The 6,000-nt window shown below is 40.2% G+C and overlaps 1 long non-coding RNA gene across 1 annotated transcript in view; it reads left to right on the forward strand.

The window, feature by feature from the left end:
* LOC307175713 overlaps nucleotides 1–5,679 on the forward strand; it is a 173,455-nt gene extending 167,776 nt beyond the window's left edge. The window contains exon 9 of the long non-coding RNA XR_013824430.1: nucleotides 4,898–5,679. This is a non-coding gene — a long non-coding RNA (uncharacterized lncRNA). The remainder of the gene's footprint in view (nucleotides 1–4,897) is intronic.
* The last annotated feature ends 321 nt before the right edge of the window (nucleotides 5,680–6,000 follow it).

Below are 6,000 nucleotides of genomic sequence, written 5' to 3' on the forward strand. Positions count from 1 at the left end.
ACACTTATTGCCTCATCATTTTGGGGGGTCAGGAATCTGGTCTCAGCTTAGCAGGATGCCTCTGGCTCAGAGTCTCCCCCCCCACATGAGGTGGCCATGGGACTATCAGTTGTGCCTACAATGATCTCAAGGCTCAAATGAAGATGGAAAACAAATTTATTTCCAAGCTCACTCGCATGGCTGTTGGCAGCCTCAGAAGGTGTATTCTCAAGTGTTCTCGCGTGGTTTTTTGTAGGTCTTGGATTCTCACCACCTGGGTTTCACCAGAGCCTTCCCAAGTGTATTCATGACATGGCAACCTGTGATCCTAAAGCAAGAGAGAACCAGAGAGTGTCCGAGACAAAAAACATGGGCTTTTTATGACCTAATCTCAGAAATGACATCTCGTCAGTAAAAGCACATCATCATTAAAAGCAAATCAAAGTCTAGTTTATACTCAAAGGGAGAAGATTATACAAGGGTGGTAATACCAGGGAATAGGAATCATTGAAGACCATTTTAGGAACTGTTGAGCCCAGAAATTCTGGGTTAAACAACATTAAAATATTTCTTGAGTACAATACTTCTCAGAGCTTTTAGTATACAAATGTGTTTGTGGACTTTTCCCAAAGGTCATCTGAGTAGGGGTCAGGAAACTTTCTCTTAGACAGCCAGAGAGTGAATATTTTAGGCTTATGGGTCTGAGGATCTCTGTCCCAATTCAATTCTGCTGCACAAGAGCAGCCACAGACCATACATACACAAACTGTTGTGGCTGTGTTCCAATAAAACTTTATTTACAAAAACACTGTATTTGCCAACTCCTGGATTAGAGATTGTGACTTTAGCTGATGATATTTAACAATACCAAGTTTTTGTTTTGGAATCTCTATTCCAGAGAACAGAGTGAGATGCTGATATACATGCATCTGTGATTTTTTTATTAAAGTACAATTGACTTACAATATGATATTAGTTTCAGATGTACATATGCATCTATAATTTTGTCAGTAAGTGTAAAGATTCAGCAATAAGAAAATACTTCAAGAACACTTATTAAAGTATCACTGTTTTCTCCCTTGTTGAGATTCATAGAACACTTTAGGGTTTCTCAAGATTCTTGAATGTCTAGATTACTAATTTCATGAACGAAGAATCTCTGTCTTATGTTCCCACCACCATGTTTGCCATGCGTAACACAGGGTCAAAGACTCAGTAGGCACTCAATATTTTTGAATGAATGGGTGGATGACTGAATAAATTCCAACTTTCTATATTTATATATTCCTTCTCCTTTTTCATTATCTATGTTATACAAATGTCCACGTGCCAATGAGTAAAGTGTCCTGACCTATAGCTGACTTTCTTCCTACAAAATCTTCCTTCTTTCCTGCCCGCAGTCTACACCTGAGCCTGTAGGTCATAATCATCATAATGATGGCTCTGATGGATTCAGAATGGGTGGGCCTACCCACTCTTGTCCTTAGCTTTGCTACCTCAAGACTTGAGAAGGGCAGGCTGGCAGGAAGGAAGGAAGAGAAGGGAGAGACTTGAGAAAGGAAGAACACCAACATATTTCACAAGCTTTCAAGGTGTCGTGACTGAGCAGGGCACTTCTATACACAGCATGTTATTCAGTTCTTTTTATACTACTTTGAAATGGATATTACTGACTCTGTTTTGCAAATAGGGAAAGAGTCTTAGAGAAGTTCTGTGATTTGCCCAAAGTGACATAGCTCATTGGGTTTAAAGATGAAAGAGAAACCTGGTCTATACTGACCCTAAACCTCATTCTTTAAACCACATATCCCAGTTTGTCTGGGACAGTCTTAGTGTCCATCTATTGTCCTGGAACAATTATTAAAATCATTTTATTTGTACTCTCAAAAGTGTCCCATTTTAAAAAGAATAGATACATGTCTACGTATAACTGAATCACTTTGCTGTATACCTGAAACTAACACAACATTGTTAATCAACTCTACTGCAATATAAAATAAAAAGTTTTTAAAAAAGTGTCCCATTTTAGAAAACATATGATCTAATCATCTGCCCATAACCTTCTGTCTCCCTGGAGAAAGCTCTGGCTCCTGCCATGGATACAAATTCAATCAGAGACCCCCTGGCTAGGATTTTACCTCAGAGCCAGGGGCATTCCAATGAGGAGATCACCAATTGCCCAGAATAGTCTATGGAGCTCTTGCCATGCCACTGGCTGTTGTATTGTACATGTTGTGGGGAGGGGGGAGCATGTAGCATGAATGCCACCAAAAAGGCACATGTGCGCAGGTGCATGTGGACAGATATATGCTCACACGTGTGTTTTTAAGCCAACTTCCAAAGTATTTTTCTTTCATTTGCCTTATGGAAAGAATTCTGAACGTGGTCATTTCTCCACTTGGATTCTTGTACAGCAAAAATTTCTGTCTTTCTCCCTGAGAGTCATTGCTACTCCTATTGTGGGTTAATTCTGTCTGCTTGGAAGTTGACATAACAATTCTTAACTTGGATTTGGGCTTAGGAAGTCCTCCTTTTCTTGGTATTTAATGTGCACGTAACATTCAGTCTTTCAATCTTAGTGTATTGTTAATAAGTCTTTTGTGATGTGGATTCCTTTCTGTCTACCATAGACAGTTAGTTTGTGATCTTTCTCCTCTGATCAGGATGCCCTATGTTCTTACGGTGCATCACAGTTTGCTCACAGTGTTGCATACATTTTTGTATTTGATTCTTACATCAATCATGTGAGGTTGCTCAATTGATCCACATTTTAGAGAGGGGAAAGCTGAGATTCAGAAAGGTTAAACAGCTCACCCAAAGTCACACAGCGAGCAAAGGTTGACAAAGTTGAGACATCTTGCAGAAAGGGATAAGATATGATCTGTCTCTGTATCCTTCAGAATGCCTTGCTTTTAGCAGGCACATAAGATATTTATGTTTAATGACCAGCTGAATTAATGAACAAGTGTATAGGATTTAACCTTCCTAATCAATTATGGTCTCTGTCCTAACTAGAACAGAATTTGAAATCATGTCCTATGAGAAATGATAGAAGGATACGTTTAGATCAGGGGGAAAATGTCTTAGGGTAAAGAAGGCAGTTGGAAAGAATTGAGAGCTGCCATATGGAACAATGATTGAATTTGGGCTCTGTGTCAATGGAGATGCAACTGGCATTGTTGTATGAGGTCATCAAGACTTCAGTTTGGTATAAGAGCACATGTTCATAGAATTGTCTAGACTTTAGCAGAATCTCGTGGGGAAGTGAGGTTTCCATCCCAGGGGATGTTTCAATAGGAGCTTGACAAACCTGGGCTAGAATATGGTAAAGCGACTCATTGCATATGGCAGTTGAAGTGGCTGAACATTATTTCAGTCTCCTTTGACTGTAGGAGTCTAAGACTCTCTATTTAGATGCATTTTGATGTCTGTATTTCTTTCGACTGTCTCCCCAACGTGTCTATCGACTATTTGAATTGACATGCTGCTGAGCATTCTGCAGTACTGACACAAGTGTCCATGAATTCTACATCTTTGTTCTGTCTCCCAGCAACCATTCTTGTTTTGATGTCAAAGCATCCGAGCCTTAGCCACACATATGGTAACAACAGGTGTGAGCCATTTAAAGATGGCTGCATCATAGTATCAAAAAAAACGAGGTTGATGTCACTGGGACAGACTGCTCAGAGACAACTCATTACAAGAGGGCTTGGCCTCTTCCTCAGATCCTGAGTCAAGAAACTGGATACTCAAGAAACAATTCCAAGACACGTTTCAATCGCAGGCCCATGGGAGAAGGAATTCCAGCTAACCCCCAGTATACCTTTTTTCAGGTTAACCTGAACACACACATCATCTCATTGACCACTGAAGATCACTGGCAAGTGAGCAGTGGGAGATGTGTTTATAGGTTTTTAGCTCTCACTGCATAGGAGGTAAGAAACAGGTGACGCATGAAACAAAGCTGAGTAAACCTGGCAGGGAATTAAGAGATTACAAAAATGAATTCTAAATTTTATAGATGAGGAAACTGAGGCAGAGATGGTAATTGACTGGTCCAAAGTAACACCAGGTGAACACTGGAACTTTAGCTCCTGATTCCTACACTCTCTGGCCTCGCAATCCTCTGAGGAAAAGTGGAAAGTACAAGTGTGCGTCTAAGTCAGAATCCAAGAACTGCATTGCTTATTGTAGTGGAGAGCATTCCCATCGTAGAACTTGGGAGGATACTGAAATGTCCTAATGTCAGGTACAGTTGGGTCATTCTACTTTCCTAAACCTTATTTCCTTTCCCTATAAAGGCGGGGCTTGCCAGTGAGTCATTTAACTCACATTCATGACAAGCATAGAAAAGCAGTAAGGCTCAGTGGTGAAGAGTGGTGACTCTGAAATCCGATGGCTGCGTCTACGCCACAGGTTCCCTTGCATGTGCCTCTCAACACTGCTAAGCCTCAGGTTGCTCTTTGGGTGCTCACCACGCACTGAGCCCTGCTCTAAACACTTTGCATGTATGATCTCAACAAGACCTTACACCTAAGCTCTGAGATAGTACCGCAATGATCCCTATTTTACGCACGTGGAAACAGACACCCGAAAGTTAGGTAGTGTGCTGAAAATTATACTGTCTACCTCAAAGTGTAGATCTTAAATCAGATAATGCAGGTAAAACCCTAAACACAGAGTAAGTTTTCAGTAAATATTACCTTCTTCTACTAAGATTTCTTCTTCCTCTACCACCACCATAATCAAGCCCGTATCTCTAATACAATATTTCACACTCCCTGTAAGGTGCAAGGTATATGAAAAGAAACACCTCTCTTTTTATCCTTAGGAGCTCACAGCTAGCAAGGGAGCAAGTTAGTTGCATGCAGTGAAAAATACAGTGTGAGATGTGGCCTCAAAATATTGTTGTCTGCAGGTTTCCTTGGAGTGGTCAAGACCTGTGGTTTATTTTCCCAGCCTCATCCTACTGGTCACCAAAAAGCATCAACAGTGACAATCACAATGTCCTGCGATGTCCTGCTACGTGTTATTTTTCACAAAGTCATCAACTCATGAGGAATATGTGCCCTTCGATCAGAAGTTAGGAGGTTATCATTATTACCGTTAACATATATGGGAAATCTGTATAAGTTGGTGATATGCTAGGTTCTCTTTGGCATTACCTAATGTAATTCTTATGATTCTTTGAGGCAGTTAGTCTTGTCCCGATGAGAACATAGAGGCTTAGAAAGTCCAAGTTTACTATGTTGGAGGCAGATGCAGAACTTGAACCCAAATTTATTTCCAAAACCAGCACACTTGCCTCAAAAATAAATATTAAACATTGTTGCTAATTTATGTTTAAAAATGTTATTCAGTAAAGAATTGATTATATGATGGGATATTATGAGCCTATTAAAATTTATGCTAATATAGTAAATAACTCAGGTAAATTAAGTGAAAAAATGGAGAAATGCCATAGTAAATGATTTTAAAATAATATATCCATATTTATACACATATATACATTGCAATTTTCTTGAAAGTTCTATATGAAATCGTTACCTGTGGTTACTTTTAAGAAGTGGCACATAGGTATTCAGGGTAGATGAAGAAGGATTTACTTTTCACCATACGCACCCCTGTGCAGTCTGAATATTCCTTTTTTTTTTTTGCGGTACGCGGGCCTCTCACTGTTGTGGCCTCTTCCGTTGTGGAGCACAGGCTCTGGACGTGCAGGCTCAGCGGCCATGGCTCACGGGCCCAGCCGCTCCGCGGCATGTGGGATCTTCCCGGACCGGGGCACGAACCCGTGTCCCCTGCATCGGCAGGCAGACTCTCAACCACTGCGCCACCAGGGAAGCCCTGAATATTCTTTAAAATGAAGATATATTATTGTACAATACAAATAAAATTGTATTTAAAAATTAATTTTAAATAAATTTCATTTAGCTAAATAAATATTTGACATAGTCACAGTGAAGCCTCCCAATATAGGAAAATGTGCCACATATCACTTAGAAGCCTGTGAAGGTGTAA

This window comes from Stenella coeruleoalba (assembly GCF_951394435.1).
Source record: "Stenella coeruleoalba genome assembly, chromosome: 17".
NCBI classification, from domain to species: domain Eukaryota; kingdom Metazoa; phylum Chordata; class Mammalia; order Artiodactyla; family Delphinidae; genus Stenella; species Stenella coeruleoalba.